Raw genomic sequence first — 25,791 nt, 5'->3', positions numbered from 1 at the left:
CACATCTGTTTTCACTGTTATATTCTAATTAGAACAAGTGATGTTGGCTGCCATGAATAACAATTGAAATTTTCCTTTTAAAAAATTCAGTAGGTGAATTGGTAAACCCACTGAAACAAAACTAAAATTCTACTAAAAAATCTAGGCATAGAGACATACCTCCAGCTGCTCTGACTCTTGCAGTTTGATTTGTAGGCCAACTATGAATTTCAAGGTGGGCTTATTTTGTTCTTTGCCTTACTTGTTTTCTTTTGCATATATACTTACAACAAATAGTGCAAACAGTTCTGCTTTATACAGCTATTAATGTAGGTCAAATCTCCAACAAGGGGGTAGACTAGAAGGTCTTTCTGATTTCCTTTCATGCAGTTTTTTATATTTCATCTTCACAATGGTTTCAAGTGACATTCACTGATTTGTCAGTAGGAACACAAATTATCACAGACTTTTTGGCATTCATATATCCTAGGAGCTGCTGGCATATTAATTTCTTCACAATCTTTTTGCCATGATTGCAGCTAATAGAATCAGGCCCAGCTGTTTCTATGGTAACACTGTACTATATCAATATCATTTGCATCTCTTCAAGAACATGGTTCATAGAACAAGTCTCAATCATCTCTGTAGTAACATTGTACCTTATCAATGTCACCTTAAACTCTCCAACAACATGGTTACACAGGACCAGACACACTTGTCTCCATGGTGACATATGCTCTCTCAATGTCACCTTCATTCCTCCAAGAACATGGTCTCACAGAGCCCAAGTTAGAGCCAGGAAGGCAAAAGATACTGGTGCATTTTTTAATTGATTTCTTTTTAGATAGAGGAAGGGAGAGAGAGAGAGATATATCACATCTATTTGTTGCCTCCCCCATGTGCCATGATAGAGGACCAAACCTGCAACCTAGTTATGTGCCCTGACCGGGAATCGAACCCACCACATTTTGGTATATGGGATGACACTCCAACCAATTGGGCTACACTGGCCAGAACCTGGTGCATTTTTTAAATCTCCAACAAAACAAATTCCATCTCTGTAAGTCACGTTACAATGCTTTAAGAGCAGAAAAGCTCATAGTGGGCCTCAACTATTTTTGCAAAGTAGCATTCCAGAGGTGAGTTTCATGGAGCAATGGCCTGAAATTGAACAGGTGAAGGGACCTTTCCTTGACCACATGCTTAAATGGAACAGCCTCCTAGCTATGGTTTCAAAGGCAGAGACAAATATAAAGCTTACTCTTTGAAAAAAAAAAAAAAAAAAAAAAGCAATAAGATGCCAGGAAGCCTAAATATAATCTGTGCCCACCAGGATCTACTGCCTAGGATCCAGTAAGTGTCATTCATTGCTCAAGATTGGACAGGATTTTCCATTAGCAGAAAATCAGACTGTTATTTGAGGTCATTTCAATGCCCTCTCTGCAAACCATAATGTGCAGGATGTCAATTCATGCATTTAACTCCAAATAATGACTACCTTAATCTGTTCAGTCTTCAGCAGAATACCATCAACTGAGTGGCTTATCAACCACAGAAAGTTATTTCAGCTCTGGAGGCTTGGGAGGACAAGATCAGGGTATCAGTAGATTTAGTGTCTGGTGAGGGCTCAATTCTTGGTTTATAGAAGGACATCTCACTGTGTCCTCATGTGATGGGAAGGGAAGGCAAGAGAGCTCTCTGGGATTTCTTTCTTTTTTAAAAATATATTTTATTGATTTTTTTTTACAGAGAGGAAGGGAAATGGATAGAGAGTTAGAAACATCGATGAAAGAGAAACATCAATTCAGCTGCCTCCTCCACACCCCCAACTGAGGATGTGCCTGCAACCAAGGCACATGCCCTTGACCAGAATCAAACCCGGGACCCCCCAAGTCAGCAAACCGACATTCTATCCACTGAGCCAAACTGGTTTGAGCTGGGATTTCTTTATAATAAAATAAATCTAATCCCATTCATGAGAGTTCCACTCCCATGACATAATCATATCCAAAAATCCTCACTTCCTAATATCATCACCTTGCGGGTTAGGATTTCAACATACACATTTGGGGAGGATACAAACATTCAGTCCATAACCTTGAGTGTGTACTGCATGCTGGGCACTGGAGAGGTGGTAGTGAAGAAGACAGGCAGATCCTTGCTTCTTCAGACCTTCATCCAGTGTGGGAGGTGGACAGAGAAGACATTAATGAGTATAAGCAAAGCAGGTCAAGAGGCTAGAGAGTGATCTCAGGGTGGTCAAAGAATACCTTTTCAATAACGTGATTCTGAGGAGAGCTCAGAATGAAGGGAAGAAACCACACAGGTATCTGGGAAGACCAGCTTTTGGGTAGAAGAAACAGTAAATGCAAAAGCACTGAGGTGTGACCATGTTTTGTGTACTTGTGTTTGAAAAGAGCAAGAAACTGCATGGACAAGGGAAGAGAAATTCAGGATGAACCAGGAGGGGGTTAAAGGCTACTGTGAAGACTTTAATGGTTACTAGATCATCTGTGCTACCCTCACAGGTACCTAGAAAGCATTTAGCAAGTGCTAAGGGCTGAATAAGAGGAGACCATCTTGTTTTTATCCCTCAATGTGGTATGTGCTGAAATTTACTTCCCTTAAATTGCTTTCTGAACAAAGTAGAGAGAGGTTTTTGTTTTGTTTTAGATTGGTTAAGATGCCTGGTCTCACTTTATGGGGGATCTCTTGCCCCTTGGGCCTTATATCTCCTCAGGTAACTAACTAACCAGGAAGTTCCAGGATGAGATGCACCACAGAGTTGAACTCATGTAAAATCAAGGAGGAGCAAAGTTTAAGACCTTGGGCTTGAACCTAATTACCTGAGTCTGAATTTAGATCCTGCCGCTTGCCTGTAAGATGGGGACAGCAGGACAGCAAGACTACCTGTATGAATAAGTTGGAAATATCAATAAAGAGATAGAAATTCTAAAAAGAGCTGGTAGAAGAAAAAAATCAGCAAAAAATAAAGATAGGATGATAGTAATTATTGTGTCTGAGGAACAGAAAAAGAAAAGAAGAAAAAAAAGAATGAAGAAAAATGAACAGAGCCTGAGGAACTTATGGGAAACCATCAGTGAACTAACATACTCATTGTAGGATTTTCCAGAAAGAAAAGAGAGAAAGGGGCAGAGTGTATTTGAAGAAATAATGGATGAAAACTTTCACATTTGATTGAAGACATGAATATAAACATCCAAGAAGCTCAATGAACTTCAAGTAGAATGAATTCAAAGAAACTTACACTAAGACGTATTATAATCAAGTTGTCAAAAGCTAGAGACAAAGAAAATCTTGAAGGCAGCAAATGAGAAGCAACACGTCACATACAAAGGATTCTCAAGATCACCAGCAGATTTCTCATCAGAAACTGTAGAGACCACCGGGACCGGTTTGGCTCAGTGGATAGAGTGTCGGCCTGCGGACTGAAAGGTCCCGGGTTCGATTCCAGGCAAGGGCATGTACCTTGGTTGCGGGCATATCCCCAGTAGGGGGTGTGCAAGAGGCAGCTGATCGATGATTCTCTCTCATCGATGTTTCTAACTCTCTATCTCTCTCTTCCTCTCTGTGAAAAATCAATAAAATATATATATATTTTTTTTTTAAAAGAAAGAAACTGTAGAGACCAGAAGCAGTGGTTTGATATTTTCATAGTACAAAATGAAGAAAACTGTCAACCAGGAATCCTATATCTTGCAAAACTGTCCTTCAAAAGTGAGAGAGAAATTAAGACATTCGCAGATAAACAAAAGCTGAGAATGTTTGTTACCACTAGGTCTGCAAGATGTGCTCAAGGGCATCCTGGAGGGGAAGTGAAGGGACGGACAGAAGTCAGTAACTTAAAGCCACATGGAGAAATAAAGGGCTCAATAAAGGTAAATACATGGGCCTTTGTAAAAGCTATCATTATTGTAACAACAGTTTGCCACTCCACTGTAAGTTTTCTACCTGATTTAAGAGATTAATACATTTTTAAAAAATTGATTTCTTAGTCTAAAAGCCAGTGTTATTGTAATATTGGTTTTAACTTCATGATTTTATACATAATTTAAGGGACTAATACATTTTAAAAATTGTTTCTTGCTCTTCAGTGAGGTACCATACAGGATCCCCAGATACAGAGATGCAGATCTTTGTCAAAACTGATGAGCAAGACCATCCCCTTGAGGTTGAGCCCAATGGCACCACTGAGAGTGTCAAAGCTAAAATCCAGGACAGGGAGGGCATCCCGCCGGACCAGCAGCATCTGATTTTTGCAGACAAATAGCTGGAGGGTGTCCATGGTCTCTCAGACTACAATATTCAGAAAGAGTCCACCCTACACCTGGTGCTTCCTCTGTGGAGAGGCATCATTGAGTCCTCCTTCCACCACCTCCCCCAGAAGTAAAACTGCAACAAGATGAGATAATGCAGGTGTTATGCCCATCTGATGCTCCAAGAAGTGCAATCACACCAACAACCTGTGCCTCAAGAAGAGGGTCAAATAGGGCGTCTCCACCACTCCTCCGCCTGCAGGGCAGCTTCCTGCCTAAACCCCAGCCCTGGGAGCTCAAAATTTCCCTGTCATTGACTGGAGCAATGAAGAAAAAAGGTAATTGTTTCTTGTTTTGAACATACAATGTATAAAGATGTAAATGTTTTAAACCCAAAACTGAAAGGAGTGGAGGTAGAGATGCACAGAAACACAGTTTTTATATGTTATTGACATGAAGCTGGCATAAATTCAAATTACAATGTTGTATCTTTAGGATGTTAAATGTAATCCCCATGGTAACCACAAAGGAAATAGCTATAGAATATGCACAAAAGGAAATGAGAAAGGAATTTAAATGTTTTACTATAATAAAGTAACCCCAAAAGAAAACAGTAATGCAGGGAATGAGGAATAAAAAATAAAAAATAAAAAAAAGCAGAAAGGTATATAGAAAACAAATAGCAATATATAAAAGACTAAATCTCAACTTGTCATTCAGCTTTAAGAAGGGAGAAAATTCTGACAGGTGTAATAACATGCATGAACCTTGAGGACATTATGCTTAGTGAAATAAGCCAGTCACAGAAGGACACATGCTATTGTGATTCCACTTAAATGAGGTCTCTAGGGGGTGGAGGAATGGGGACTTAGTGTTTAATGGAAACAGAATTTCATTAGAAAAGATGACAACATTCTGTAGGTGGTAATGGTTGTATAATACAACTATGTGAATGTGCTTAATGCCACTCCAGAAAGGTTAAGATGGCAAATTTTATGATATGTGTATTCTATCACATTTTTTTTTTTAAGATTGGAAAAAAAAGGGAAGAGAGATCTTTAATGGGGACAGAGTTTGAGTTGGGGAAAATGAAAAAACTTCTGGAGATGGATGATGTTGATGGTTGCTCACAATGTGAATGCACTTAATACCATTGACCTGGACACTTAAAAATGATTATGATTGTAAATTGTTATGTTATGTGTATCTCACCATAATTAACAAAAATGTATGTGAGAAATAGAAAAAATAAGATTGCCAAACCGTGAGAAGTCATAGAGGAACCTTAAATGCATATTGCTTATTGAAAGAAGCAGCCTGGCCCTGGCCCAGGTTACCAGTGATTAGAGTGTCAGCCTGTGCACACAAGGGTTTCAGGTTAGATTCCCAGTCAAGAGCATGTACCTGGGTGGCAAGTTTGATCCCCGGCCTCAGTTGGGGTGCCTGAGAGTGGCAACCAATCTCTCTCTCTCCTCTCTCTCTCTTCTTTCTCTCTCTCTTTCTCTCTCCCCCTTACTCCCTCCCTCCTTGTCTCTCCCTTCCACTATAAAACTCAATGGAAAAAAATATCCTTGGGTGAGGATTAAGAAACAAAAGAAGCAGCCTGAAAACACTGCATACAATATGATTTCAACCTTAGGACCTCCTGGAAAAAGGCAAAACTATGAAGACTATAAAAGATCAGTATTGCTCAACTGGTATGGCTCAGTGGTTGAGTGTTGATCTATGAATCAGGAGGTCATGGTTTGATTCCTAGTCAGGGCACATGCTGGGTTGTGGGCTCCATCCCCAATGGGGGAAGTGCAGGAGGCAGCTAATTTATGATTCTCTCTCATCATTGATGTTGCTATCTCTCCCTCTCCCTTCCTCTCTGAAATCAATTTAAAAATATATTTTTTAAATCAGTGTTTTCTAGGAGTTTGGGTATGAGGGAGAAATGGGTAGAACACAGAAGATCTAGGGCAATGGAACTGTTCTGTGTGATGCTGTGATGGTGGATGCTTGTTACTAAACATTTGTCAAAACTCACAGAACTGTATAGCACTAAGAGTGAACCTTAATATAAATTATGGGCTTCAGTTAATAGTAATGTATCAATTTTGTTTCACAAATTCACCACACCAGTGCATGTTAATAGTGGAGAAATTTTGATGGGAAGAAGTATGGAAACTCTATACTTACTGCTCAATTTTTCTTTAAACCTAAAACTGTCCCCCCCCAAAAAAATAAAGGCTATTAATTTTTACAAAATACATGACCCATCCCAACTGCCTAGGACCAAGTCCATCTCTGTACCATAACCAAAGTCACATGACCTGGTGGTGTTAGTGCACACTGTTGCCTCTGCCTGGATGCCCCTTCTTATGCTGGAGACTTCCTGGACTCCCAGGCTGGGTTCTCCAACAGCCTCCCCTCGCAATCCCTGTCCCTGTGGCTTCTGGAGACGGGTGGTGATCTAGGAGAGATGTTGTGTGAGGATCTGAGAAACCCAAGTGCCTTGGGTGTGGATTTTTATAAAGTCCCCTTTGGGGTCAATTTACCTTTGTCCAGGTTGCTCTCACCAAAATGAATTGTAATTTTCCTTATGTTTATTTTTAATATATTTTTATTATTTCAGAGAGGAAGGGAGAGGGAGAGAGAGATAGAAACATCAATGATGAGAGAGAATCATTGATCAGCTGTCTCCTGCACACACACCCCACCCCCCACTGGGGACTGAGCCTGCAACCCAGGCACTTGTCCCTGAATTGAATCGAACCTGGAACTCTTCGGTCCACATGCTCTATCCACTGAGCCAAACCAGCTAGGGCTCATTTCTCTTTTAAAGGATGAGGGAGAGAGATCAGGAAATGAGGAATGACAAGAGTTAAAAGAGTTTTAGTTTCACTCAAGTTTCCATGAGAATTCTTAAGTGGTTTAATGCTCTATTTCCCCTGAATTGGATTCAGTGTGTAATAATTCATCATGAATTAATAATTAAAAACCTATCTGTGGGTAGAAATCCATACCCCTTATCATCTAAGTGTCTTAATAAACATTCTTAAAAATTGATCAGTAATTGGGGAACAGGCAATGCCTTTTCTACAGAGCCTGACAACACTGAGTGGACACGGGCCATCACACCAACCAGATGCAAATATCCAACACAACAGCTTGGTGGCATCACACTCATGGGAAGTCAGGACTTAGGTCTGCTTTTCCTCCCTGCTCATCTCTACAGATGGAAGACCCAGCTGGCGCTTTAGTTAATTCTTTGGGGGCAAGATTCTGGACAAGCTTCATAAATGCTGAAGCAAGAACTTCCCTCCCACACACACACCCATCAAGCCCAAGGAAAACATCTAGTCATGAATCCCTGGATTTTATTCCAGAGGAAGCAAATCCATCTTAACTTTTCCCACAGTTGTGTCCATATCAACCCTAGTCCCAGACAAAGACCAGATCAACCCTACTGCAGGGAACAGTGTGTTAGAACAGATGAGTTCCAGCCGGGACCGGTTTGGCTCAGTGGTAGAGCGTCGATCTGCGGACTGAAGGGTCCCGGGTTCGATTCCGGACAAGGGCATGTACCTTGGTTGTGGGCACATCCCCGGTGGGGGGTGTGCAGGTGTGCAGGAGGCAGCTGATTGATGATTCTCTCTCATCGATGTTTCTAACTCTCTATCCCTCTCTCTTCCTCTCTGTGAAAAATCAATAAAATGTGTGTGTGTGTGTATGTATGTGTATATATATATATATTTAAAGATTAAAAAAAAAAAGAACAGATGGGTTCTAACCGGATTTGAGAGGAAAGGGGAGATCTGGCACCCTCCGGTGGTCACCACGTGCTACACACCCAGGCTGTGAGGCTCCATGGCCACCCATAACCCACCAACTCAACTGATGTCACCAAGCTGTCCTTCAGTAGGTGAGTAGAGAAACAAATTGTGTAATCCAACTAATGGAATATACCTAGTGATTTTATTTTTTAAACTGATTTACTTTTAATCCTCACCCGAGGACATGTTTTTATTGATTTTTAGAGAGAGACAAACATTGATCAGTTGCCTTCCATATGCACCCCAACTGGGGATCAAACCCACAACCTAGGTATGTGCCCTGCCTGGGAATTGAACCCGAAACCTTTTTATGTACAGGACAACACTCCAACCATCTGAGCCACCCAACAGGGCTTAGTGGTTTTAAAAACTCTCAAGCCATGAAAAGGTATGCATGTTGCTAGGTAAAAGAAGCCAGTCTGAAAAGGCTGCATACTGTTTGATTCTAACTATAAGACATTTTAGGCCGAAACCAGATTGGCTCAATGGATAGAGCGTTGGACTGCGGACTGAAAGGTCCCAGGTTCGATTCTGGTCAAGGGCACGTACCTTGGTTGCGGGCACATCCCCAGTAGGGGGTGTGCAAGAGACAGCTGATCGATGATTCTCTCTCATTGATGTTTCTAACTCTCCATCCCTCTCTCTTCCTCTCTGTAAAAAATTAATAAAATATATATTTTTAAAAAAGACATTTTAGAAAAGGAAAAACTATGGAGACAGTCAGATCAGTGATTGCCAGAGGTTGTGGATGGGGAAGGATGAGTAGGTGAAGCGTGGGATTTTTAGACCAGTAAAACGATTCTGTACAGGACCATAATGGTGCATACATGTCATTATACAACTGTCCAAACCCACTCTCTTTACACAAAAAGTAAACCCTATGTAAACTGTGGGATTTAGGTAATAATCATGTCTCAATATTGGTTCATCAATTGTAACAGATGTTCCCCACTGAACTAAGATGTTAATAATAGGGGGAACTAGGGAATGGGGGAGGGGGGGTCTATGGGGACCTTCTGTACATGTGCTCATTTTTTTCCATGTAAACCTAATACTGATTTTTTTAAAAACAGCACACCTGTCCCATTCCTTTCTCCCTCCCTTTCCCCCACAGGCACGCATCTCCTTTAAAAAAAATTTTTTTTAATTGATTTCAGACAGAAAGGAAGAGAGATAGAAAGATCAGTGATGAAAGAGACACATAGATTGGTTGCCTCCTGCATACACCCCAACCCGGCGTCTGGGATCAAGCTTGCAACCTAGGTACATGCCCTTGACCAGAAGTGAACACTTCAGTCTACAGGCTGACACTTTGTCCACTGAGCTGAACCGGCGGGGGCAGGCACGTGTCTCCTAAACTCCAACGGACCCAGGAGACTTGCAACCAGGGGAGCAATGGGCAGCGGCAGCTCAGCCTGGGCTCACCCCCTGCCCCTGTCTCCGAGGCCCCCTTTCCTCTGACTTCCCAGTGAGCCAGAGCAGCCCAGCCTAGGCTCTCCTGTTGTTTCTTCTCTGCCAGTGGTCGGCAGACTGCGGCTCGAGAGCCACATGCGGCTCTTGGCCCCTTAAGTGTGTCTCTTCCACAAAATACCATGGCCTGGGCGAGCCTATTTTGAAGAAGTGCCATTAGAAGAAGTTTAAAAAATGTGGCTCAAAAGAAATTTCAATCGTTGTACTGTTGATATTTGGCTCTGTTGACTAATGAGTTTGCTGACCGCTGGTCTATGCCCTTCCTTGTTTCACTGTCCTTAAGTGTGTTTTTGCTTCAGTCGGTAGATCTTTGCTTGCTTTGCTGGGGAAAAAAGAAAGAGAGCTTTATTGAGGATAACTGCCATAAAAACTGACACAAAAGGACAAACCCTATAGGAGACCACTCAGAGGTACCTGGAGGAGTCAACTTCATTGAGATGGAAAGCTGAGTGGTGGGTGCCAGGAGCAGGGGGAAGCTCATATTTAATGGAGACAGAGTTTCAGTTTTGCAAGATGAAGGATTCTGTAGATGCTGGTGGAGACAGTTCCTCAACAATGTGACTTGCTTAAAGCCACTGAACTAGACACTTAGAAGTGGTTAAAAGGGTAAATTTTACATGTATTTTAACACAATTTTTTAAAAAGCTTAGAGGGGGTTTGGGAAATCATACAATTCTTTGAAGAAACACTGGGAAAATCTCTTCCTAAACTTTTCTAACTATGGCTCTAAATCTGAAAGATAAATTATTGATAAATGCAACAACATAGAAATAAACTTTTCGTGGCCAAAATCAATAACTAACTGGGGGAAATATTTACAACTCAGGCCACAGGGAAAAGCCTAACATGCTAATATGAAGAATTCACAGCAGTAAATAACTATTAGCAACCAAAGAGGAAAAGAACAAAGGATATGATCACTTCACAGAAAGCAAAATGAAACCAGACCCCAAAATACGAATGGCTTTTAAACCTCTGAGAAGATGCTCAACCTCACTCATAAGAAAAATGCAAATTGAAACTACAGTGAGCAGCCCTGGCCTGTAGTTCAGATGGTTAGAGCATCATCTGGGTACGCCAAGGTTGTGGGTTCGATCCCCGGTCAGGGCACATATGGGAAACAACCACTGGATGCATAAATAAGTATAACAACAAATCTCTCTCTCTCTCCCTCTCTCTCTCTCTCTCTCTCTCTCTCTCTCTCTCTCTCTCTCTCTCTCCCCCCTCTCTTCCTCTCTCTAAAAAGCAACAACACTAGAGTGAGCCACCATTTTTCAACTATCACGTTGGCGAAATCCAAAAGCTTGATAACAGTGTCAGCGGTAAGGGCTCTGGGACAACTGGCAGTCACATATACTGCACTGCTGGTGGAAGGGATGAACAGGCTGACTCCTCTGGGGAAATGGCATACTAAAATGACAATTGCACACTGTGTGTGTGTGTATGTGTGTGCGCTAGGCTTTGGGGAATACACATAATATATGGAAAAATATTTTGAAGCTTTATTAGAGTTTACTGTATTTGAGCCAAGCTGACAACATATGCTGGGGAGCAAGATCTCAAATGCTCCTATTTAACATGAAATTGACTACTTTAACCATTTTTAACTGTCCAGTTCTGTGGCATGAGGTATATTCACCTTGCTGTGCAGCTATCACCAACACCCATCTCCAGAACTTTTTCATCTTACAAATCTGAAACCCCGCCCCCTTATTAAACACTAACTCCCAGTTCCCCTCCCTCAGCCCTTGGCACCTACCATCTACTTCCCGTCTTTATGGGTTTGACTCCTCTCAGTCCCTCCTATAAGTGGAGTCATACAGTGTTTGTCCTTCTGTCTGCTTTATTTCACGCAGCATACCCATGTTGTAGCAGGTGTCAGAACTTCCTTCCTTTTTAAGGCTGAATACTATTCTATTGTATGGATATACTCATATTTTGTTTATCTGTTCATTGATCGAGGGCTACTAGGGTTGTTTCCACCTCTTGGCTATTGTGAACAACGCTCCTATGAACATATCTGTTCATATCCCTGCTTTCAGTTCTTTGGTTATATCCCCAGGAGTGGAATTGCTGTGTCTTGTGGTAATTGCATGCTTAACATTTTGAGGAACCACCAGACCATTTTCCGCAGCAGCTGCACCATTGTGCATTCCCGCCAACAGTGTACAAGGGTTTTGGATTCTCCCCATCCTTGCCGAGATGATAGACCCCCTAATGGGTGTATGTGCTCCCATCTTTTATTAAAATATATTTTTTTATTGATTTCAGAAATGAAGGGAGAGAGAGATAGAAACATCAATGATGAGGGAGAATCATTGATTGGCAGCCTCCTGCATGGCTCCCACTGGGGATCCAGCCAGCAACCTGGGCATGTGCCCTGACCAGCAATCAAACTGAGACCTCCTGGTTTATAGGTCGACACCCAGCCATGACTGTGCTCTCATCTTTTAACCCAGCAATCCCACTTTGGGGAACTTACTTTCTGCCTCTGCTGAAACTTGCTTTCGGTCGTTCATTCCATATCCTGGCCGCCTTCCATGTTGGCACATGTGATCTCGTCCTCTTAATTTCTGTAGTATTCCATAGGAGGGTGGGCCTGGGGTCACCCTCTGACAGAGGGCAATTATAATTTGATGGATAGAGCACCTGAATTAATCTGAAAAATAATCATATTATTTTATTTATTTTTCATATATTTTTATTGATTTCAGAGAGTAAGGGAGAGGGAGAGGGAGAGAGAAGCATCAATGATGAGAGAACCACTGATTGGATGCCTCCTGCATACTCCCTACTGGGGATGGAGCCTAAAACCTTGACATGTGCCCCTGACTAGAATCACACCCAGGATCCTTCAATCTGCAGGCTCTATCCACTGAACCAAGCCAGACAGAGCATATTAATTTTAAATCCTAGAATACATATACATTGGAAACAGAGTTAAGCTTTTCTTAGCTCCATTTCTTAGAACAGTGCACCTGCATACTCCCTTTGGTCCCGGGCAAAGGGATTGAAGAGGTGACTCAGGCCCTGGCCAGTTTGACTCGGTGGATAGAACGTCGGTCTGCGGACTGGAAGGTCCTGGGTTCGATTCCAGTCAAGGGCGTGTGCCTTGTTTGCAGGCACATCCCGGTGGGAGGTGTGCAGGAGGCGGCTGATCGATGTTTCTCTCGCATCGATGTTTTTAACTATCCTTCCCCCTTCCTCTCTGTAAAAAAAATCAATAAAATATATATTTTTTAAAAGATGTGACTCAGCTGTGGACGATGTGCAATGTCCCCAGCAAGCAAGCAGAACCATTAAGCATGGTCAGGCTGACCCCACCAGGAGTCCAGACATCCTCTTATCGCTTGATGACCAAGAACAATAGCTGAATTCTGCGGACCTCCAGGGCTGCTTGTAGCTGCATTCCATTCCCAGCCTCACCCTCACCCGTGGTCAGCAAACTGCAGCTCAGGAGCCACATGAAGCTCTTTGGCCCCTGGAGTGTGGCTCTTCCACAAAATACCACGGCCTGGGCGAGTCTATTTTGAAGAAGTGGCATTAGAAGAAGTTTAAGTTTAAAACATTTGGCTCTCAAAAGAAATTTCAATTATTGTACTGTTGATATTTGGCTCCGTGGACTAATGAGTTTGCTGACCTCTGGCCGAGCCCATCCATCCTCCTTTTAATCCTGCCCCCTGCGCCTTGCCACAGAACAGGTTTTGGGTGCTTGTAAGCTCCGTCTTCTGGGTGAGCTGGCCTTCTCAGTAATGCCTTACAGGATTCACCTGCCTTTGTTATTGGACACTGTGACAGGCAGCCCGACAGCATTTCCTCATGGACATTTATATGGATTTCAATTTTTAGAGAAATGTGCCTTTTATAGGGACACTCCAAGATATAAACAGTATCAAAACCTCCTTCCAAAAATTCAGCTTTCACTCTTCATTTGCTAAGCGCCACTAAAAGACGGGAGTTTGTGGCCTCTCAAAACACAGCGACAGAGAGCCATTCCAGTCATTTGGTCTCTGAAAACTTCTCCAAAGTAATAGAGCTTTGGTGCCTGGACCCAGTGTTCTCCATTCACTACGCTGGGGCTCGATCTCAGACTTCCAGCCTCTGGAACGGGGAGAAAGAAATGTCTGTTGTTTATCAACCACCTGGTCTGTGGTATTTTGTCACGGCGCCCGCACGGGCTAAGGCGTCTGCCAATACCACCGTTAGCTCTACATACACCGACAGAGGCACGCATTGCTGAGGACAGCCTCAGGTCTCCAGGCACACTCAGACCTCTCCAGGAGGATCGTACGTGTGCTCACAGCCGCTGACGACACACACAGTTCTCCCAGGCATCCGCACATCTCCATCGCCACCAGGTGTAAGAAGCCCTGTTTCTTCACAAAATCCCCCACACTTGGTACTGTCAGGCTTTTCCATTTCTGCCAATCTGATGCCTCAGGGCCGTGTGGGTGCTCAGGGGGACACTGTGGCATTTGCGTTGGGGCCCCTGCTGGTGTGGCTCGGGCTGAGCGATGACACATGAACCAGAGGTCACGGTTTGATTCCCATCAGGGCACATGTCCAGGTTGTGGGCTGGATCCTCAGGGGGAGGAGGGCGGAGGAGGAAAGAGCTTATTGATATTTTTATCTCACACCAATTTCCCTCTCTCCCTTCCTTTCTCTCTCTAAAATCAATAAAAACATTTTTCAGGTGTAAGCCCTCACCTACCGTGTTTCCCTGAAAATAAGACATCCTCTGAAAATAAGACCTAGCGCATGGAAAGATAAGACATCCCCTGAAAATATGACCTAGCCCAACTTTGGGAGAAAAAATTAATATAAGACACTGTCTTATTTTCGGGGAAACAGGGTAGTTAAAGCAAGAATAGAACTGTTTCCTCCTGCCTCAGCCTACTTGGTTTTAGGAATTTAGCAGCTTGACTATACTGACTCATTTTATTTCTTCACTCTTTCCTCAAAGGTTGTGTTTCTGTTAAAACAACTGCCCACAGCTTTTAAATTCATAAACCTTTTGTTCAATGGTTTACTGAGCATTTCGTTTGTGCCAAGTACAGAGAGCTGAGATATATGATAGTGCTCTTCTGCCTTCAGAGCACTGGGCTTAATTTATACCCGTGTAAGCAGTGCACGGTGCTTTGTTGTAGATACACGGAAAATGCTAAGGAGCTAGCAGGGCAAATATTTGAGGGGCATATGGGAATGTTTTGACTTGCACTTAAAATTCACAAGGTATTTTTACACATTTTGTATCATATGTGCCTCATTTTACCATCAGAACACAAGTGGGATATATTAGCCTCATTTTATAGGGGGAAACAGAGAGTAAGGTGGCTTGGCCCATGGAGCAGACACAGGAATGTCTGACTCCAAGCCCAGGGCCCTCTGCCCAGCAGAGCAGCCGTACCAGTGAGCTTTTGTCTTTCTCCACCTGAGACATGTGCCCCCAAGAGGAGTTGGTACGATCAAAAGTATATCCTGGCCCAGCCAGTGCAGCTTGGTGGTTGAGTGTCTACCTACAAACCAGGAGCTCATGGTTCGATTCCTGGGTGGGGCACATGCCCAGGTTGCAGGCTCCATCCCCAGTAGGGGGCCTGCAAAAGGCAGCCAGCAATGATTCTCTCTTATCATTGATGTTTCCATCTCGTTCTCCCTCTCCCTTCTTTGAAATCAACTTAAAAAAATTTTTTTTTTCAACTTTATGAGACTTTGCCAATGTGGCTCAGTTGGTTGAGCATCATCCCAAGTTTACCACTAAGTCCTCTTACAGCCCTTTCCTCTGACATTTGCCAGTCTGTTCCATGTATCCAAGTGTATGACGAATGGGAACATGGGCCCCTTCCCATGCGCCAACACCCCCTCCCCACCCTGTGGGAATAACAGTGAAAGCCATCTGTAAGGGGCCTGTGAGGCCTTGGGAACCTGGCCAGCAAGGAAGGCCAAAGAGAAACTGCTTCTGGATGTGAGGCTGGATTGTAAACAGCTTGTGTTTTGATCTCATGACACGTTTTCCATACTCTGTGCAAACTTGTGCTGGGAAAGCCTGGGGGACAGAGAAACAATCACACCGGCTGGCCACAGCTGTGCGGCCCCACTGCAGATTGGATGGGACTTAGCGGCCAAGTTCACCGGTCCGCTGCCACGGGAACACACGTAAGTCCCAATAAACCTATGTCTTTCACAGCCAGTACTTCAGGTATTTCTTTGGAATCCAAGAACAATATGGTGGGGCAGGGAGTGGGGGGCGGAGGGGAGCAAGAGGAAGAGAGGGAGAGAAGGAGCACAAAAGAGATGGTGGGAGAGACACATCGATTGATTGCCTCTGGAATATGCCTGACGTGGGCCTTGGATTGAACTTGCAACTCGGGTATGTGCTTTTGACCAGGAATCAAATCCAGAACCCATTGGTGCACAGGCTGGTGGTCTAACCACTGAGCACACCTGTCAGGACACGTGCATGGTGCAACTTTATTTTTATTTTTTATTTTACATTTTATACAGTCTTTATACAGTCTTTAATTAAGCATATACAGCTGTACTATCCTATAATATAAAAAGCTGATATGCAAATTGATTGAACAATGGAACAACTGGTCGCTATGATGCGCACTGACCACCAAGGGGCAGACGCTCAATGCAGGAGCTGCCCCCTGGTGGTCAGTGCGCTCCCACAGCGGGAGCACCGGTCAGCCAGAAGCCAGGCTCATGGCTGGCGAGCCCAGCGGTGGTGGCAGGAGCCTCTCCCGCCTCCAAGGCAGAGCTCAGGACCCCTCGGGGAGTGTCCGCCTTCCAGCGTAGGCCCTCTCCCCATGGGGGTGCGGGCCTAAGCCGGCAGGTGGCCATACCCCGAGGGGTCCCAGACTGAGAGGGTGCAGGCTGGGCTGAGGGGACCCCTCAACCCCTCATGCACGAATGTCGTGCACCAGGCCTCTAGTTTAATATTTTCTCCATGAACGTTTTGTGAAGTTCAGACGGCAGTGCATCATTGGCAAATCTTTTGTCTGTCTTCTGGCCATGCACACCTTTTGCACAGGCCTTGAAAACGTCATCATCCCACCTTCTCTTAACTCTGAAGACACCTGAGGCTGGGATGGGCCAGTGAGATTAAGGAGAGAGTTTCCACTGGGAATGTTTTCCATACAAATCCTTTCTTCTTCAGGTTTTTGTTCTTGTTCCTTCCTGACTTGCCCTTCAGCTCTTTCTTTTTTAATTTTTTCTAGTTCTGCAAGAAGCACTGCAGCAGCAGCAGCAGCCCTCTCCTCTTCACAGTCTTCGTCTTCATCTTCCTCATCTGGCAGCGGATCATCTGCCTCGAGGTTGGCAGCAGGAGTCTGGCCTCGCCGAGGCTGCTTTGACCCTGAATAGGAGGCTGCAGGTTCTCGGGCTGGACGACCTCTGTTCTTTCCTCTTATACCACTCTTTCTCTCCTGCTTCTCTGTTGAAGCCCCGGTTCCAAACCTCTTCAGGGGCATCCTGAGTGTCTGTCTCTATTTCATCTTTGGGTGAGAGGGTAGGTCTGTACTAGAATACTGCTTTGGGGGTTGGCTCAAACCACCTTCTCCTTTTCCTCTCCCGCCTCTCGCAGGTTCGAAAATGGGCCAAGCTTAAGGTGAGCAGATGTCCTGCTTTTGGTGGGACAGTCCCGATTTTTAACAATTTGTCTCGCGTCCCGCATCTTTCCAAAAATTTGGACTTTTTAAAAATGCAGCGGGAGCCGGGACCGGTTTGGCTCAGTGGATAGAGCGTCGGCCTGCGGACTGAAAGGTCCCGGGTTCGATTCCGGGCAAGGGCATGTGCCTTGGTTGCGGGCGCGTCCCCAGTGGGGGGTGTGCAAGAGGCAGCTGATTGATGATTCTCTCTCATTGATGTTTCTAACTCTCTATCTCTCTCTTCCTCTCGGTGAAAAATCAATTAAAAAAAATAAATAAATAAAAAGTAAAATAAAAATGCAGCGGGACTCGGGACAAATTGTTAAAAATCGGGACTGTCCGGCCAAAAGCGGGATGTCTGGTCACCTTAGCCAAGCTGCTGTTGTCATCTTTTATGCTTGGCCCAGGTCCCTGCGATTCTCGCTTGTGTAACTTTAAATGGTTAATTTGATGTTATGTCTCACCTCCATAAAAATTAAAATAAGCAAAATAAAAAACTTATCGCCTTACCAATGCTAGCTACCCTAGTCCCTTTTTTTAAATTTAAAGGGAATAGCATAAAAAGAACAAAGGGGACAGGGGAATCCCCGGAACATCTCTGAGGACCGCAGAGGATCCTGGGAAATTTGGGGGCCTCCTTGGCTGCCCACGATGCCAAGAGTCTCCCAGAGAGCTCCCGGCTCCGCTGGCTCTAGGAGCGCTCCTGGCTGCTGGCCTCACCTGCCCTGAGCGGCCCTCCCCACAGGCCTCCTGGTAACAGTAAATGACTGTTTGTAACAGCCAAAGGCCTGCCTCCAGGTGGAGGAAGGGACACGGCACCTGCAGCCGCCCGCCCCGGGGCTTCTCAAAGGCGAGCCTGGGACTGTCACAGGATGGCAACGATCCCTCCACTGCAGGCCACGGTGGATCTGCGGCAGCATCTGTGGGTGCCTGCATTCCTGGGCTCCAGATGCGACTGCAAGCACACGGCCCCTGTGACAGGACTGACTCACCCACTGATGGAAAATGATGCCGCTGTTAGGAGGAAGGCTGACAGGAAGCTGATGAGAGGGACCAGCCGGGCATGGGATGCCTCTCCCCGCAACGAGCCATGAAGACGCAGCGCCCCCTAGGGCCTAGACGAGTGGTCGGCAAACCGAGGCTCGAGAGCCACATGCGGCTCTTGGGCCCCTGGAGTGTGGCTCTTCCACAAAATACCACATGCAGGTGTGCAGGTTCAGTGCGACTGAAACTTTGTGGCCCATGCGCAGAAGTCGGTTTTCGGCCTGGGCGAGTCTATTTTGAAGTGGTTCTAATGCTGAGCCACACTCCGGGGGCCCAAGAGCCACATGTGGCTCAAGAGCCGCGGTTTGCTGACCACTCACCTAGAGTCTAGCCCTGGAACACGGAACCTCTTAGCAGTGGCTCTCAGACACGGTTGTTTACTGGCATCGCCTGGAGAGATTTAAAACGGGTGACCTGGGCCCCACCCTGGGCATCGAATCGAGTGGCCTCGATTAGGGCCTAGATACAGGCAGCCTTGGAGATGTTGCAGGCTCAGTTCTAGATCCCAGTAAAGCAAGTCATCATCTCTGCTGCTCAGGGTCTTGCCTTCAGTTTGTAAAAGACGCAACACCTGTGACGTGCAAGTAAAGAAAACAGTGTCCTGCAATAAAACCGGTGCGCCCAGCACGCACTGAGCTGAGCGCTGACTTACAGGAGCTGTGGAGGACGAGGGACAAGTCCTGTGACGCCAGCTGACAAAGCCAGGGCGCGGAGCACTTCTCAGATGCCCGGACCATTTCTGCAACAAGTCAGGGATGTGTGTGTGTGTATGTGTGTGTGAGTGTGTGTGTGTACTTCTCCAGATTAAAAGGGACTTAAGCCCTGGCTGCCGGTTTGGCTAAGTGGATAGAGTGTTGGCCTAGGTACTGAAGGGTCCTGGGTTCGATTCCCAGTCAAGGGCATATGCCCGGGTTGTGGGCTCCATCCCCAATAGGGAGCATGCAGGAGGCAGCCGATCCATGATTCTCTCTCATCATGGATGTTTCTCTCTCTCTCTGTTTCCCTTCCTCTCTCTGAAATCAATAAAAATCTATTTAAAAAAAATAAAAGGGCTGAAGCCGGTTTGGCTCAGTGGATAGAGCGTCGGTCTGCGGACTGAAAGGTCCCAGGTTCGATTCCGGTCAAGGGCATGTACCTTGGTTGCGGGCACATCCCCTGTAGGGGGTGTACAAGAGGCAGCTGATAGATGATTCTCTCTCATCGAAGTTTCTAGTTCTCTCTCTCCCTTTCTGTTAAAAATCAATAAAATATATTTAAAAAAAAAAAGGGGGGACTTAAAAGACTCAACAATCCCCTCCCCCCAAAAAAGGACACAACCACTGAATATAATGTGTGGACTTTGGGTTTTGAGTCAAACAAACCAAAATGGAAATAGACATTTTAAACTATCAGGGAAACGTGATCATGGGCTGGTGTCAGATGGAACCAAAGGATTATGGCGAATTTCGTTAGGTGTGATAATGTCATGATCATTGTGTAAAATACACACTAAAATTATAGGGGTGAACCGATGTGAAGTCTGGGATTGACTTTAAAATACCTCAGCAAAGAAAAATCAGCTGATGCCAATGTGGCAAAACCTTAGCTGTCAAATTGGGTGATGAGTGTGTGGGGCTCAGACATTCTTGTGTGTTTGGAATTCTTTTATACAAAACAGTTTTAGAGTGTTGTTGGAATTCCCAAATCTTAAAAGTCCTGCTGGCTCTGCCTCTCCTCTCTCCACTGCCGCCTAAATAAGTACAGGCTTGCCTCGTTTTATTGTGCTTCACAGATGTTACAGTTTTTACAAATTGAAGGCAAGACCCTACACCTGTGGAAAGATTGCGACCAGCTTAATTGAGGTACGCGCTTTATTGCAGTGGTCTGGAACCCAAGCCACAACATCTGTCATGTGACCAAACTGTCATGTGACCAAACCTGAAGAGGGTGGTTGGCTGAGAAGTTAAAAAAAAAAGTCAGATGCTTGATCACTGCCTTCCCATCTGTGGCTCGAACATCAGTTTAGAAGGGCTTGTTGCCCTGGCCAGTGTGCTCAGTAGGTTGGGCGTCGGCCCATGCACTAAAGGTTGCTGGTTCGATTCCCAGTAGGGGGAGTGCAGGAAGTAGTTGATCATGTTCCACTGTCACATGGATGTTTAATCAATTAAAAACAAAAAAAAATGCCCTCGGTGAGGATTTTTAAAAATATATATTTTGTTGATTTTTTACAGAGAGGAAAGGAAAGGGATAGAGAGCTAGAAACATCGATGAGAGAGAAACATCAACCAGCTGCCTCCTGCACACCCCTTACTGGGGATGTGCCCGCAACCAAAGATCGGAATTGAACCCCGGACCTTTCAGTCCGAAGGCCAACACTCTATCCACGGAGCCAAAGCGGTTTCGGCCACGAGGATTTTTTTTAAAAAGCCCTCGCCGGTTTGACTCCGTGGATAGAGTGTTGGCCTGCAAACTGAAAGGACCATAGTTTGATTGTGGTCAAGGGCACATGCCCTGGTTGTGGGCTCCATCCCCAGTGGGGGACGTGCAGGAGGCAGCCAATCAATGGCTCTCATCACTGATGTTCCTATCTCTCCCTCTCCCTTCCTCTCTGAAATCAATAAAAATATATTTTTTAAAAAGAAAGGCTGGCCGAAACCGGTTTGGCTCAGTGGATAGAGCGTCGGCCTGCGGACTGAAGGGTCCCGGGTTCGATTCCGGTCAAGGGCATGTACCTTGGCTGCGGGCACATCCCCAGTAGGGGGTGTGCAAGAGGCAGCTGGTCGATGTTTCTCTCATCAACGTTTCTAGCTCTCTATCCCTCTTCCTTCCTCTCTGTAAAAATCAATAAAAATATATTTTTTAAAAAGAAGGGCTCGTGGTGTCAGGGTCAAGCAAATCTGGAAAAGCCTACTGGGCACCTGTGGATGATCACGGCTGAAGGTGCTCCAAGGCCAGGGCTAAGGGCAGTGCTTGAGGGGCCACAGGAACAGCATTTAAGGAGGCTCTCCATCTCTGAGACTGACCCTGTGCTTGCTGGAGCCCAAGAAGGAGTGTCTCCTTAAAACCTGTGCCTGAGGGACCTCACTTGCCTTACCCTGGTCCAGGGCCTAGCATTGAGTGCTCAAGTCAACTTCCAGAAGACTAGGGAACTGGACAGGCCATCCTGCCCCTCCCGCACCGAGGGAGGGAGCCGGGAAGCCTCAACGGGTAGGCTTCGGCTTTCTATTGCTAACGAGGCAGGTGCAAGGGGTGGAACTCCAAGGGCCCTACAGCCCTGACCTCAGCCTACCTACCATCTCTAACGAGCAGCAAACACGTAAGTGTTCAGACTGCACCACCTCCCCTGCTGCTTCTCAGAACAAAAGCAAACTGGCCAGCAGTTTGGGTAAGGCCGGTCTCTGAACCGAACCTCGGGCGCCCTCTGCTGGCCTCTCTGATCAGAGGCCACGCTGGCCTGGCCGGAAAGTGGCAATGATCAGACTAAACTTTAAGAGGAAGGGACAACTGGACAATGTTCACATTGGATTCAAGTGCCTTTTGGCTCTGAGATGCGCACCCCAGGCACCAGGCTCCGTGGGTCCTGGGCCAGCTCCACCCCATCCGGCCTCAGAGCCTTGCTCGTCCCCACCCAGCCACACCGGGGACTGGGAATGCTTCCGGGAGGTTTGATTTTTTCCTAACCGTCCTGAGCAGCATCGTTCCCATTTACAGATGAGGAGGTTGAGGCATGGAGATGTCATGCCGGTCAGTCACAAATCTAGTGTGAAAGCTGGGGTTCAACCCTACATTTTAAAAAGCATTCGATACAGCATCATTAACTATACCCACCTCATACCCCCAGGACTTATTACAACCTGAAGTTTGTAGCTTTTGACTCCCTTGACCCATTTCACCAACCCCACCACACTCCCCCCCCAACCCCCGCAGCAACCAATTTGTCCTGTGAGCTCCTTTCTTCCTATTTTAGATTCCACATATGAGAGTTCATGTGGTACTTGTCTTCGTCAGACTTATGTCGCTTGGCCTAATACCGTCCCGGTCCATCCATGTTGTTGCAAATGGCAAGCTTTTCTCCCCTACCCCCCACACCAGTTTTCCCAAGGAGTGGGTCTGGGCAGACCAAGACACAGGGAGGCCTGGCACCTGAGAGATGCTGGGCTTCTTGGGGGTGAGGCCTGGCTTGTGCTGGGGAAGGACCAGGTGAGGCAGCGGGGACTTGACCTTGGACTCGTGGAATTGGTTGACTGCCGGGGGTGACACTTGCTGGCTGCGACCTCCTCCACCTTCGTGACCTGGGTTGAGTAGGCCTCGGGGACGTGCGGGTGAGGGGGTGTCTCCGTGGCACTGGGTGATGGCACCGCAGTGGTCAGGTCCCCGTACTCCCAGTACATGTTGTGGGTGCCACTGTGATATGGCAGCGTAGCCAGATGACAAAGTTTTTTTGCCCGAAGGGGGCATTTTTCGAACACCTGCCCACAGCAGACGATTTCCCCTGAGGATTTCTTCACTTTCTTCAGTTGACACACAAAGTACCAGAAGCAAGACTTGGCAATGACATGATTAGGCACCAAGATATACGTGTGGTAGAGGGCCGTGTGCGGCACTTGGTGGGGGGCAGGCAGCACCCCCCACCTTGTGCTCCAGCAGAGTGCCCAAGGCCCTCGCAGCATCCCCTTACCTTTCGCCACCACCCACAGAAGAAAGATTTCCTTCTTTTTATGGCCAAACAGGCCATTGCATGTATATACATTTTCTTCATCCACTCATTTATCGGTCGGTAGCTAGCTAGGTTGTTTCCGTGTCTTGGCTATTGTACATAAGGCTGCAATGAGCACGAGGATGCAAATATCTTACCAAGTCAGTGTTTACTTCAGATAAATACCCGGAAGTGGAATTGCTGGATCATATGGTAGTTCTATTTTTAATTATTTGAAGGAAAATCCATACTGTTTTCTACAGTTGCACCAATTTACATTCCCACCACCATGTGTTACTTCTTGTCTTTTTGACAATAGCCATCCCGACAGGGGTGAGTTGTCATCTCATTGTGATTTGCATTCCCCTGATGATTAGCGATGGTGAGCACATTTTTATGTACCTGTTGGCCATCTGTATGTCTTATTTGGAAAAAGTCGCTCCAGATGCTCTACCCATTTCTTGTTTTTTTTGCCATTGATTGTATGAGTTCTCTCTATATCTTTAACACTAACTCCTTATGAGATGTATAATTGCAAATATTTTATCCCATTCATCAGGTTGCCTTTTCATTTTTGTCAATGGCTTCGTTTGCTTTGCAGAAGCTTTATTTTCCTGTAACCTCACTTGTTTGTATTTCTTTTGTTGCCCTTGCTTTCCAAGTCAAATCCAAAAAATCATCAGCATGACTGATGTTAAGTGCTTACTGCCTATTCTAGGAGTTTTCTGAATTCAGGTCTTACATTTAAGTCTTTAATCCATTTTGAGTTGATTTTTGTGTTTGGTGTAAGATAGTGATTCAGTTTCATCCTTTAAAAAAAAAGACTTTTAAAATTGATTTTAGAGAAAGGGAGAGGAAGAGAAACATCAATGTGAAAGTGATACATCAATTACCGTATTTTCTGGCATATAAGACAACTTTTGAAACGGAAAAAAGGCCAACCGAAAATCGCGGGCAAAAGACCAAAACTGCACAAAAATTAACTGCAGATCTTGATAGCAACATAAGTCTTTTCTTTGAAGTGGGGGGTAGTCTTATTCAGCGAATATAGGCCTAAACCTATGTTTCAACTGTAAAATTAGGGGGTCGTCTTATACGCCGGAAAATACGGGTTGCGTCTAGCACACCGTTTACCCAGGGATTAAACCCAAGCATGTGTCCCATCTGGGAATTGAACCTGCCACTCTCAATGCATGGGACGAGGCCAGCCGAGCCACACCAGCCAGCACCAGTCTAACCCTTGTGTGTGTGGCTGTTCAGTTTCCCCAACACCATTTACTGTCTTTTATCTGCTCTATTATTTTTGGCTCCTTTGTTGTAAATTGATTGACGTGTGGGGCTATTTCTGGTCTTCTGTGCCATTGATCTACGTGTCTGTTTCTGTGCCAATATCATACTATTTTGATTACTATAGCCTTGTAACATAGCTTGAAATCAGGGCATGTGGTGCCTCCAGCTTTGTTCTTTCAAGATTACTTTGGCTATCCTAGGTCTTTGGTGCTTCCATGCAAATGTTATGATTGTTTTATTTAAGGGGAAAATGTCATTGGAATTTTAATAGGGGTTGCATTGGATCTGTAGATTGTTTTGAGCAGTATGGACATTTTAACAATATTAATTCTTCCTATCCAAGAGCATAGATATCTTTCCATTTATTTGTGTCCTCTTCAAATTATTTCATTAGTTTCTTGTAGTTTTTAATGTACAGGCCTTTCACCTCCTTGGTTAAATTTATTCCTACATATTTTTCTTTTTTCAAAATTTTTTTTTATTGATTTCAGAGAGAGAGAGAAATAGAAACACCAATGATGAGAATCATAAATCGGCTGCCTCCTCTACATTAGACATGCACTGTATATAAGGTTAAAATGGCATATTTTGGGGTTCTGGAACAGATTTATTCAATTTACATTATTTCTAATGGGGAAAATGCTTTGGTTTTCAAACAACCTCCAGAAACAAATTAAGTTCATGAACCGAGGTTCTACTGTATGTAAGTTTCAGGTGTCATTTAAACCTTTCAGCATCTCCTGGGGCTCACACTCTCCTCAGCAATGAGCCAGGAGACGTGGACCAGTCCTGTGGGAGTCTGTACCAGATGCAGGCCATGAGGAATATCCGCTCCTGTCCACCTAACAGCTCCAGTCTGCACACCTTACATCAAACTGAGCTGCGAGAGGGGAGCAAAAATAAGGGGCCTCCTCTGGGTAAGGCCAGCCATCCTCCCAAGACAAAGCCACACAATGGCAGCCCTGTTACCAAGCCCTCAATTGTTATGAACACACAGAAGTTGTTTAGTTTGTTGACAGCCACTGCTGAGCTTCCCAGCTCAGAAGGTCTGCACGGAACACACCCTGGCAGCAAATCAGAAGTGGCTCTTAGTAACTCACTCAAGCAAGATGTGCAGTCCTCTTCCAATACTTCTGCTCACAGTGAGGAACAAGTCTCATGAGGATGCCAATATGTCTTAGATCCTTCATTGAAGTTGGCTAGTCTCCCTCTTGAACAAAAACATCAGGATTTAGGTTCAGAGCCTTTGGCAAGTAACAGTATACAATTAGGATTTAGCACTATTTTTCTTAGGCTTTCTTTTTCTTCCATTGCATTTTTAAATATTCATTTCTGTACTCAACTTTCATGTCTGGTTAGTGATAACACTATTTAATAATTTCTGACATTATGTGGTTAAGATCAAAGATACTGCCATGAGTTTGATAATTAAGTGACAGGGTTGGAAGTCAGTTTGAATCATGGCTCTGCTACAGTCTTGGAGAAATGAACTTTTTGAACCTCACTTTTTTCCTTTGGAAAATGGAAATGCTGAGAAGGTGCTCTCCTGTCCCTAAAATAAGGTATTTAAAAATTACCATGTGTCCAAC

General features: G+C 45.0%; 1 long non-coding RNA gene and 1 pseudogene across 2 annotated transcripts; one reads left to right on the top strand and one right to left on the bottom strand.

Annotated features, from left to right (window-relative positions):
* The first annotated feature begins 275 nt into the window (after positions 1–275).
* LOC311623569 lies at positions 276–3,003 on the top strand. Its single transcript, XR_014795166.1, has 2 exons — positions 276–2,580; positions 2,720–3,003. It is a non-coding gene; the product is annotated as an uncharacterized lncRNA (long non-coding RNA).
* A 13,471-nt stretch (positions 3,004–16,474) lies between these two features.
* Positions 16,475–22,607, bottom strand: LOC311623355 (spliceosome-associated protein CWC15 homolog; annotated as a pseudogene). The gene is made up of 2 exons: positions 22,481–22,607; positions 16,475–17,147 (listed from the first exon to the last, which is right to left on the bottom strand). The product of its transcript is annotated as a spliceosome-associated protein CWC15 homolog (transcript).
* Positions 22,608–25,791: the final 3,184 nt, after the last annotated feature.

Source organism: Pipistrellus hanaki (assembly GCF_964339955.1).
Source record: "Pipistrellus hanaki genome assembly, chromosome: 5".
Classification (NCBI taxonomy): domain Eukaryota; kingdom Metazoa; phylum Chordata; class Mammalia; order Chiroptera; family Vespertilionidae; genus Pipistrellus; species Pipistrellus hanaki.
Note: the sequence above shows the minus strand (reverse complement) of the source record. Positions and strands in the feature narration are given on the sequence as shown.